This window comes from Echiichthys vipera (genome assembly GCF_963691815.1).
Source record: "Echiichthys vipera genome assembly, chromosome: 4".
Classification (NCBI taxonomy): domain Eukaryota; kingdom Metazoa; phylum Chordata; class Actinopteri; order Perciformes; family Trachinidae; genus Echiichthys; species Echiichthys vipera.
This window is the reverse complement of record NC_139829.1, coordinates 8,670,748-8,683,001: the sequence shown is the minus strand read 5'-3', so window position 1 is coordinate 8,683,001 and position 12,254 is coordinate 8,670,748. Positions and strand designations below refer to the sequence as shown.

General features: G+C 39.0%; 1 protein-coding gene across 1 annotated transcript in view; it reads left to right on the top strand.

Moving 5' to 3' along the window:
- dmrt1 (doublesex and mab-3 related transcription factor 1) overlaps positions 1-12,254 on the top strand; it is a gene marked incomplete at both ends in the record, with an annotated part of 28,697 nt that overhangs the window by 16,105 nt on the left and 338 nt on the right. The gene's annotated exons all lie outside the window — the stretch shown is intronic.

Below are 12,254 nucleotides of genomic sequence, written 5' to 3'. Positions count from 1 at the left end.
TTGTGTATTTTTCTGTGTTTTTATTGGAAAGTAAATCAACAACCTCACCAAAAGAGGTAGAAATTACAGTGAACAAAGGACGCCACCTTCTTTTATACTAATAAAAAATAAAACAACAGTCCCCAAATGTATGATGGAAATAAATCCCTCATCTTTAGTTTTTGGTTGATTGTATATGACAGAACAGTAATGACGAATCACCAACTATTTTGATTGAATGATCGGTTTGATTATTATTTTTCAAATAAAATTAAGTCACATTTCTCTGATTCCAGCTTCTCAAATGCAAATATTTTGTGGGTTCTTTCCTCCTCTGTGATCCTAAAACTGAATATCTTTCATTAATGGACAAAGCAAGACATTTCAGGAGGTTATCTTGGTTGTCAAAAATTTTGCCATTTTCGGACTATTTATAGATCAAACAACTAATCGATTAATCAATAAAAACAATGGACAGATTCATTGACAGTGAAAATGGTCGTTAGTTGCAGCCCTTGTCTCAGTTATGTATACTGTAGAAAAGGATCAAAGATATGAATCCAAAATGATTCTCAAAAGTGTCTTCTTTGATTCTGCATCAAAATTGAGACACATGGGTAAAATGTGTTACTTTTGAATAAGGCATAGGTTATTTTGCAACTTTAAACTTTATTAAACTTTGCCTGGCTCTTACAAAACGTGTGGATTTCAGCTAATGCCAGGATACCTGTGAAGCGTTTATGTGAAAATCTATCCTGTATTTCATAGGAAAATGGCAAATGTGTGTGTGTGTGTGTGTGTGTGTGTGTGTGTGTGTGTGTGTGTGTGTGTGTGTGTGTGTGTGTGTGTGTGTGTGTGTGTGTGTGTGTGTGTGTGTGTGTGTGTGTGTGTGTGTGTGTGTGTGTGTGTGTCTCCTTGGCAGTGTTTCATAGTTAATTCATATCTTATCAGCTGACTTCAAATCCCTCTGCAGGATTATAAGCATGTTGTTCTTGTGAACATCGCATAATGAACTTTTTATCTTACGTAATGTGACTGCAAAAAGATACTGTTGCTTTTCTACTTTGTATTTTGGAGTTATTATAGTGTGAATTACTGAATTTCATTAACATTAGTGCTTCTAGCTGCTCTTATCCAGGGCGACATAAAGCTTTACTGAAACAATTATTTTAGTAATTTATTGTAATAGTCAAGCAACAGAAAATGTATTTGTTTTGTCATTTCTACACAAAGTTACCAAACATTCTGTGTGTTTTATTATAAATACAGCACATTGTTGTGTTTTCAACTGGCTACAATTTGCAACTTAAGATGCGAGAATGGAGTTGGAGTTAAGAGATGGCTTCTCTATAAAAGGATATCTGCATATAAATGCAGATAAGTAATAACAAAAAGCCAAATCAAATGATAGCAGATTGTGTTTAACCTCTTTTTCTCTCCACACGGACTGTTTACCTGCATGCAATTAAAGCATACTCAAATGTGATTGGTCATCACTACTCAGATTACAAACGGAAACCAAAGCAATTCTGCTTCCCAGATCTTGTCCCGTTAGCTACAGATGCTACATTCCTATATAGAATCTGTTTATAGAGATTAACATTACTACAAATGTGCCAGCATTAGCCAGGAAGCTAATTTTCAACTGTTTCCCTTTGGGCCAGTTGTCAGATTGGCCTAAAAAAATGACCAATAAAACACATTTGAAACCAAACATGAACAGCTGAAAAGGATAAAAACTATCCATTCATTATTGTTGTCTTTGATCCAATGAATTAACCTTGAACTGTGATTAATCAAAAGTTCCCAGATGTCTTGAAATTATTAGTTTTGTCTGACCCTAAAAATATTCTTGTTTACTATCAAATAGGACGGAAACCTGCAAATATTGTTCTCATTTGAAAAACTGGAACCGCTGCTTAATATTCTGTCAATAGACTGATCGCCTCAGCTCTACTTTATTTTGGACTGTTGGTTGGATAAAACAAGTCGAGAACCTGACAGTGGAAGATGTTACAGTGGTCTTTGGGAAGTTGTGGGGGACATTTTTGTCTATATTCTGATTATTTTAAGACGGTTTTAAGACTAAATGACTTATCGATGAATCAACAGAATAATGAGCAGTTAAATGGATAATAAAAAGTTGCAGCCCAATTTCTAAAATCACCAAAATAGTATCCTGGTTATTGATGTAATTCAACTGTACATTGAAATTGAGCCACATCCTTGAATTGTTTCGCTTTGACCGAACATGTCGTGAAGCTCTGCATCATCTGCGAGGAGGAAATATCTGTGAGCTCTGAGCCTACCTGCCCTCCCCTTCTACCTGGCTGCCAAACAGCGGCCGTCAGATTTATCTTCCTTCCAGGATAGGGCTAATCAGTTGGCCAAATACAGAGATCCAAATAACCTTCAGGAGTGCCACGCTGTCCTTTCCCCTCCTCGCCTCCCCCCCCTCTTCCTCAGCCCTCCCCCTCCGCAGGCCCCGCTGTCTCCGCAAAATTGCCTTCTGGAGTTAGTGAGCGGGAACAGTTAAGATTTACAAACAATGATGAAGCTTGTCATGCGTCTTTCTCCATCCGTCACGGCGGGCCGGGCGGAGCTGTGGGTAGAGCCGTCCTGGTGTTCTTCATAAAAGCCAGCTCTCTGTGAAATACGCCCCCAGCCGGCCTGTTTACTGCCCCGCGCTCGTCAGCAGCCCCGCCGCCGTAAATCGCTGAGCGGGAGGTGACAGCGCAGTCCATCAAACTCCCACCCTACCTCGCTGCCCTCCCAACATCTCACCTCACACTGCTCCCCTCCTCCTCCCCCTCCTCCTCCTCCTCCTCCTCCTCCTCCTCCTCTCCCCTTCATATATACACACACAGAGACACACACACTGTTTCTCCACAAACACCCGCCCCACTTCCTCACGAGGAAGCTCAGATGAGCTGCCCCAAAAGAGTTATGGCTGTTTCAGTCTTACGGGAGACAGCTTCAAGCCGAGTCTGTCGGTGTTTATGTTCTTTCTTTTTTGTCCTTGTCTAGACTTTTTTTTTTATAATTCAAAACTGTTCAAAGTTTGTCAGCACAGCAACTTTCCTTTCACGTACTCCTTTTTTTTTTTTGTATAAACAAGATTTATACCATGTCAGACCTCAAAATCGAGCGCCGCTGCACTGGCTATACGTTTGTCTGTTTTGTTATATTGGTGTCAGCACGGAGCGTACAGTAATTTAAATGCAAATCAGATTGTTGAGGTATTGCAGATGTTAATCCTGCTAATCGATAGACCTGTGTGAGCCCATTAAGTTAGAAATCCATTACTATCTTTCTAGATGATATTCTATTGATTTTTCTCGCTTCAATCTATACTGTACTGTACACCAAAGTGAGTTACTGCGTATAAAGTCTGTCGTTTCAGGTTCTCCGCCTCCTCTGGAAAAAAACAACAAAAAAAAACGACAGAGAGATTGGCGTCAGTACGTTTCTTTGTTTCGTGTGTTAAATGGGATTTACCTGCTTTCAGATCAGATTACTTCAAACTCACACTCTCTCACACACATAAACAGTTAAAGGAAGTCCCTTCAAACACACACACCTTGGAGGCCACACTCATTCTGGAGATGTCAAAAAGGCCTCTCACTCTTTTGGATTTATTAAACCCCGAAACAAATCGGTAATTCTAACCCAAGAGGTGACCTTTTCAGAGGAAGTGCTGTTTCATGTCATGTAGCAGCAAGAGTTCATTTCCTTTAGTCACTGACACTAAGAACATCCGTCACCTCAGTACATGTACATGCACTAGCGTTGTTTCACTATGTGAGAAAAGGGAAGGCTACAAGAAGATTGTTGGTTTGTGATGTAATGTTTTCATTGCGACAGCATCCAAGAAGTCTTATACTCCTCATCCAAGAAGTCTTATACTCCTCATGTTTAAGGTTGTCAAAAGTATCGTAAAGTAAACAATATGATATCCAAATCTACAATCAGATTTTCAGTCCATGGCTGCACAAATGAAACAATAGGGAAGAAAAAGAACTGTGTGCTGGTCCAACATGATGTCCTCAAAAGTCTTGTTTTTTTGCACAACTGGAAGATTTTCAGTTTACGGTCAAAGAAGAGCAAAGAAACCAGAATATAATAATATCTAAGAAGCTAAAATCAGAGAATTTAGACCTTTTTTTCTTAAGAAATCACTCAGGAGGATTAATCAATTATTTAAATAGTCAGCAATAAATGTAATAGTTAACAACTAATCGATTAATCTTTGCAGCTCTAGTGTTTTTTTTACTTTGTATCACCTTCTCTCAAATAAAGTTCAACACCACACACTTTTTAAAGGAATAATGTTTCTACTTTCTAAACCCAGAGATTTCTCCGGAATAATCCCCAGAAATTATCCAAAATGCAGTTTTTCAGAAAATGCCTTGAGGTAATGACTTGATTCAGTCTGTAAGTAAGAGCCAGAAGCAGAGAAAGTGACCCTGCCAGGGGCCCGTTAGGCCCTGGGGGGCTTCACTGAATGTGTGGCTGAGTGTCTCTCCTGGCTCTTGGTTACAGTGGAAAAGTCTTGTGCGGCTTGTCAGGTTGTCTTCCCCACCCTGCTGTGCTGCTAAGTGCCCTGATAGCCTCCGGGGCCTGTGGATGGGCTAAATACCAGTGTAATTGTCTGCTCAGGGCACAAGCACTGTTGTAATGTGTTGTACAACACCACCATTAACACGGGCCTGGGGCTGTACAGACATTAAATGGCCAGGGCTGTGTGGTTTATGTCCTCTTCCCCTCACTCTCTATAGCTCTCTCTCACTTACACACTTAAACCCACTCTCACATTGTCCGGCTTTGAGGGACCTGAAAGGAAGGAAACAGGATTCTTAGACCGATATATCATCACAGACATAACGGTATCTATCGGGATCGTGTGTGTTTACCGATATAACAATATGAAAACCTTTTCTACAGAACATATAATGCAGAAAATGATGATCGGGATTATTTAAAAATGGTGTCATATAGCTTTTTATTTTATTTTTATTTATTCTTTATTTAAATTGTTAGCAATTGACTGAGACTGAACATTATGTTTATTAAGCTATTAAAAAAACAATTTTTTTTTTTTCTTCATTTGTAGAATTGGTTGACAATGTTACACGGTGCAAAGTTTTCAATTCATAAAACACTTAATTTAATAAATTGTACACAATTGTACACAACACTCTGCTGGACAACTCATAAATCGTTTCTCGCTTCAGCCCCTGAATTTAACACGTTTTATGTAAATTCATTTTCAAATATTCTTTAATAAAGTTATATTGTTTGTAAGAAATCAGCATTCTGAGCATCTTTGTGGAGTCTTATCTTTGCAAAATTGGTGCACAATGCACATAGAAAAGGTCTATTGTAAGAGAATTTTCCACCTCGGAAATCTGTATCAGACTCAAGTTCCTAGCGGCAAACAATATTATATATTTTGCTGTTTATTGAAGAGTTAAAGAAATGGTTTCAGGTATGCACCAGTCTGGAGATATATGAAAAATGAATTTCCTACAGGAAATTATACAACCTAGCACTTTCATGGAGTAACATCATAACTGGAGAGGTTGCATGTGTTTAGTGCTTCATACATTTAAATAAATATCCGTCCCAAACGACAGTGTGTAACAGTTCTATTCTTACATTTAATCACTAGAATCAGCAGCACTTTTAATGCATAGGGCATGTAACTAAATGTAATCTGCATGTAAAATACACTCTCCTCTCCACACATACATTATGTGGATGCTGTTTTTCTGATATCTCTGTACAGAACAAACTTGATTAGTTATGGTGCTTCCCTACCTAATCACGCTCTTGTAGTCACTTTCCTCGCGTTGTATTAAGCAGCAGTGGTGGCAGCGTGGATTGACGAATGGTGTCGCCTTGGCAGCTCAGTGAAACAGCTGAACGACTTGGATAAACACATATGGCAGCTTTAGCACCCGCGGGAGGCGTCCTTCTTTCCATAGCAATATATTTCACTCTTCCTGTGTCCTTTACTTTGGCATTTTTCTTACCCTGTCGACTCACAATGAATCTCTTGCTTAAAATTTAATGATAGAAAAAAGTCCCGCAAATATTGATCGAGCCGCCTTAACTCATTGTTGCATATCCATAACTTTTCGACGCATCACGTCAAGAAGCCCGGCGATAGACTGACAGGCCATTTTGTGAGTTGATGGGGCACAGTAGCTGAAATGGAGATTTAGCATAGGGACGAGGGCTGTGTCACGCCTCTCCGGCAGTCATCTTCATCGGGGGACAGATCGGTTAACAATGCAGGAGCAAAGGGTCCTCTCTGCTTAATTAGCCTTTGACCCCGACACCGATGCCTTCTGTCAGTCTGTGTCAGCCCTCTGCTCCCTTCAGCTCCATAGCAAACCTATAATGAGCATTTAAGTGTTTTCTGACCCCATTAATGGCTGCATAACAGACTGCATCCCTTTGAACAATTGTCTCAACAGCTCTTCTTTAGGGATTAAAGAATGACAAATATGTAGAAGATTTAACTTGCACACACAATTAAATGAATATACCTTATTTGTGATAATGCGGAAGCTATTATTTGACTCTGTATTTAGTTCTCTGAGCAAAGTATTTGATGTGGCTTGAAATTAGGAGCTCAGAGCTTCACTACCAAGCTTACCGTAAGAGCAGTGGTCACAGTTCAGTATCGGCACTTGTGGCATTTGTTTTAGCAGCAGGAGAAGCAATATTTGAGGAATCCACTGACGTTGATAAAACCTCAGTGGATCAAATCAAGTTAGATTTTTGTTAAGAAAAAAAGTTACTTCCAGTCACACAGGAACTGGAAAAATTCCCAACCTTCTCTTTGAAATTATGTTTATACACCATTTTAAAGCGACATTATGCCCAAATTACATTTGAAATCAAGCTAGCGCTGTGGCTGATTGCAGCGGTGGTCGGCCCATCACTTTCTGACTGAAATATCTCAACAGCTATTTGATGGGTCCTGAGGATATGCTGTGCTGACATTCATTGTACCCAGAGGAGGAATCCGAATGACTTTAGTGAACCCCTGAGAGTTTTTTTCCTTCTAGAAGATGGGTTGCCATTGAATTTTGGTTCATGGTGCCCAGAGGAGGATCCCCAATGTCCAGCAGGATGACGTTATCTACACAACTATTGAATGGATGTTGACGGTGACCATTAATGCTGGAATTTAGTGGATTTGCAAAATCATCATAGTAGAGTATATAAAAGTAATATCTTTGGGACATGGTGCAACTCAGGGTTTCTTCTATATACGTTTTGTGGCACTGACATATTCTGACGCTACATCAGAATTGAATTAAATGTCATGAAGTCTCAATTACACAACTCTGCCAGGGTTTTAAATTTGACACGACCGTGACGACACATTGACGAAGGGCTTTACACACCGGGGGCGTGTTATTTTGTGAGATTAATTCGCACATCAATAAAGTTTTTCGAACAGTTGTTCTCTTTACCATTGCATTTACATAGAACGGGATTATTACATCGAAAAAAAAAAGCATTGTTGATTTTTTGGGGGCTATTGCAACGCAAATAAGGACGTCAACCAAGATTGTTGGCCTGCCCTCGCGGCTGAAAAAAAATCCTAGAGCAAACACAGCATCTTTAATGTTATGTTGAAAAATCATTTATTGCTTGAACTTTTAGTTTATTTAATGTATGTAAGATAACATAGATGTGTTGAAACAAGTGATTTTTCACCTTTTCAGCATTACTGTGACTTTATATTGTCATCGGACATCAGTTATATCATAAAAAACTTGCAGAATTAAGAGTCCCCCAAAATGGTTGGATATGAGCAGTGATTTGAAACTGAGGGTGAAGGTCTGCGGTGTGAACACCAGCTGAGTGGCATGAGCCACTGTTCAGCGCTCAGTATTTAAAGCCTGTCGGCTCTTTGACTGGGTTTTCTGGGCCATTAAGTCCTGCTGCTGTTGGCCTGATGATGAGGAGCCAGACGCCCATATGGTTTTTTGAGAGGCAAGCGTCTATCTCTGCAAGGGTCGTCCTCCGTTGGACACCCGTGAGACCCATTCCAACTGGCCAGGGACGTTGTTTATTTTTTATTTTTCGTTAGACACAGCTCGTATCATTTTAATGGGAGCCATTTAATCCCAGGCCAACCTTGTCATGTGACAGGCAACTCTTCATTCTTAAGATTGAATTTTTGTTCTTGTGATGATAGCCTCAACTAAGTGCTCTTGTCCCTGGACAGCACTGCCAAATTTTCACAAGTCATTGGTTTTTTTTGGTAACTTGCAGGTTGTGCACTGAGAACATTCTAGACTGTGAGACATGGTTGAAAGCTCAGAAAAATGGCTCATAAATTGGACCTTGACTTTTTTTAAATTCAAGTTTGTGATATCACAGTGTTTTTATAAACATGCACCTAGTGGTGAGGCAACTGTGTCAACATAAAGAAAATATTATTAATGACAAACATGAAATTATTTTCATACACTATATAGCCAAAGGTATGCGGACACCTGAACATTACACTGTTTGAATGCAAGTATTGATCTGCAGCCTCCATTCTTCTCAGATTTTCCACCAGATGTTTTTTTTTTTTAGATATTTCTAAATTTGTTCTTCATTGTTTAATTTGTATTTCGACAAGTAGGCTGCAAATATATTAATGTAATACAATTCTGATTTAATGATTAATAGCAACAATTACATTAGTGCAAAACTATCATCACTGCAAACATTCATCTTGATTGATTTTTAATGTAATTTGAAACTTATCACATACTTCACTAACACATCTCGAACAGTTTAATGCAGAATTGTGTGTGTTTACTTAAGTGTTATCTACCCCTATGACCCTTGTGTACGTACGGTGGATGAGTGTAGAGTATGAAACCCACAGAGAGAGCTTATCCCCACTGCATCAGACTGAATTACCATCTCCTCTCACATCTGGGCTTTTGTTCCCCTCTTTGGCAGCAGCAGAAATGATTGCACCTTCATTCACTCCCTCCCTCCTTCTCTTTAACAGGACAAGTGGGAGGTTAAAAAAAGCTTCCTTTTGTTATTCCACACAAAGACTGTTTAATAGTTTGGAAATCTTATATAGAGTGCCGAGTGACTGGGGAAAGGGCAAAAGTTCATTCAGTAGAATAAACTCTCTTTCAACATCACCAGCAGGTAATGTTTATCTTGTTACAAGCTGTTTTTTTGTGCACAGACTGAATATGAAAAAATAGACTGTTACACAAGAGCTTCGCTTTTTGTGTGTGTGCGGAGTTCACAATGAGAAAAGTGCAGTTATTATTACCTCTCACAACTCTAGCGTAGAGTGAGTTGTGGTGAGTATGGTGAGTATCACAGCGAAAAGATCTCATATTCAAAATGTGGAACTTGTTTTGGCAGTAAGGTGGCTAACATCCTTTAAATTGATATTTCAGCTATTTTAAAGTTTTTGGAACAAGGTTGATTTTTCAGAGCCTTTGCACCACGGATACAGGCATTAGTGTTATTATTACTACAGAATCTCCATGGTCCCATTTAAGATGGCAAACGTTTACTCCTTTCAACAACAAAGGCAGCAATCGACTCCTTCCGTTCGTACCTTTCACAATAAAAGCCCAAGACTGCGTAACTGTTGAGCCGATCTGGCAGGCCGAGCGCATCACCGGTATGAATATTCACAGGTCTGTGTGTAAAGTCCTTATGACTAGTCAATCTGTTAAAATAAAATGAATTAGCAAAATGTAATTGATTAAGAATCTGTTCATGAAAAAATGGCAAACATTATGTGGCTGTTTTTCTTCATTTTATATCATGGTAAATTAAATATCTTTGGACTGTTTGTTGGACAAAAGGAGCCGTTTCAATGTGTCACTTTACGATCTGAAAACTCTGCTTTCTGACATGTTTTTTAACGAACAATGAATGTCTATATCAAGCAAACCTAACAGAAAATGTAATTGACAATCAAAATAACTTAACAGCCATCGTGTCATTAACAGGTGCTCGACGGCTAATTGAGACCAAGTCCTTCGTGTGTTTCAGCAACATTAATCTGTATTAAACAGGAGAGCAGCGGACAGTCGGATGCTGCAGAGAACATGTGTACGAGCGGTGTGTCGTGATTTAACATCTCCTGTGAAACTAACACGTCCAGTTGCTTTCAGCCGTTAATTACACATCATAGATTTCCTGCTGATGAACGGGCAGAGAATTAACAGTGAATGGGGCTAATTCACAGCTCCTGCTCTCCTCCACCCACATGCTGTTATTGCCCTACAAGTAGACCGCTGAGAGCAGGCTGCACTTAGCTACACAAACATTAGTATTAACGATTGAGCTGCCAGTTTGGAATTGGTGACAAACTGCAGACGGGCAAAAATTGGAGTCTGAAACCAATCAGGAAGTTAATGAAGAGAAAAATTACTCCTCTTTTCTCCTCCCACCACCACCACCACCACTGCTGAGGAGGAGAGATGGTGGAGGGTGAGGGATGAGGAAGCATGAGGGAAGCAAATTGGGAAGTCAGAGGATTCTGGGAAACACCGGGCATCAGCTCTTGTTTTTACATAATGTTTTTCTCAGGAGGTATTTATATGGAAGCCCATTATAGTCAGAACATCTAAAATACAGATGAATGTTTAAGGCTTTGAAGGAATTGTCCTCAGCTGGAATATTTCAAAGAAATGTGGGTGTCTCCTGACTATGTGCATTATTAAATAACTATAAAAAATACAGATAATGTATTATATTTTGTGAGATAATGCCCCTACATTTCTTTCAATGGGCAGCCCTTCTTTTTTTGAGAACCGGTACATTTATCTCTCTAAAGATCAGAGCTGCAGCTAATGACTGTTTTTAAGAGTAATTCACCTGGGGTACTCTGTGGCTCAGTGGTAGAACAAGTGCTCCATATACAGAGGCTAAAGGGCCTCGCCGCAGCAGAGTTCAACCTCTGGCCCTTTGCTGCATGTCTTCCCCCTCTCTCTCTCTCCCCTGTTTCTTATCAATCTTCAGCTGCACTAAAGAAATGAAGCCATAAAAGGCCCAAAAAACTGATTCATCTGCATATCATTTTCTTGATGTGCATGAATAACATGCTTTCTGATAATTCAATAAATAAATAATCCATAAAAAAAAACACATGGTAAAGCCTTTTTGGTATGTTCCTGTGTGAATTTTTTATGCATCAAAAGTGAGTACTTTCTCAATTTATTTCGAACTTTCATGCAAAATATAAACTCAAATATTTCACATGAGATTTTCAGAGAAATATGAGTTAATGTGCTTGTTATTATAAATTAGACATTGCTGTGTATCACAATAACTTAATATATATTTTAATCACGTTATCGTATCGTGTTAAAAAGGGTGGCTGCACATACAGTAGCTCTTAGTTTAAGTAAAGATCTTTTGTTTTGTGTTCAGTATCTTCCCGTTTTTTGCTGACTGGTTCAATTTGCCAAAAATCCTCAAGAATCATTTTACTGTGCAGCCATATTCATATCAGGTGAACACAGAGAGGACCATTTATTCTGGAGAGCTGATAATATGACTGTTCTCTATCTCTCTATAGTATTTCTCTTCTCCTTTTTTATTTACTCCCCATACAGTACGAAGACATTTTTTATTTTACGTGTGCTGCTGTGCTGTCTACCTACACGAGGCAATATGAATTTATCATATTAATGACTTTGAGGAGTATCCAAGACACAAGATTTGTTGCTCAATACCTGAAAGCGAAGTGAGAGATTTGAGGGTTATTTACTGTTCTAATACATAAACATACTTTACCATAGTGTTTGCCATAATTTTGATAAGTACATTTTATAATAGAAGTGGTATTTTACCACTTCAACACATGTTAAAGGACTGGTTTGTGGAGATGCTGGTAAGGATGTTGACCTCACATTTATTCATTTATATAAATAATAACTTGGACCTGTTGGTGGCACTAAAAAATGTCAGACGATCACAAAAATTCAGTAGGATTCATTTTAGGATTGTAATTGTCTGAAAATGTTACGGCAACATATCCAGTAGGTTTTTGAGCTATTTAGGTCTGGACAAGCCTTGGACCGACTGACATCTACAGTATAGAGCCACACTGTTATCACTGGCAAAAATGTTGAGGCCGGGTAAAGCTCTACCAACTGAGCCACAGTCACAGTTAAGGTGGAAAACTTAGTGTATCGATTTAAACAAAATGCAAAGGCAACAGACTTGTTGAATAATTCTTCATTGTTGTCCACTGTTTGAGGTTTGCCTGT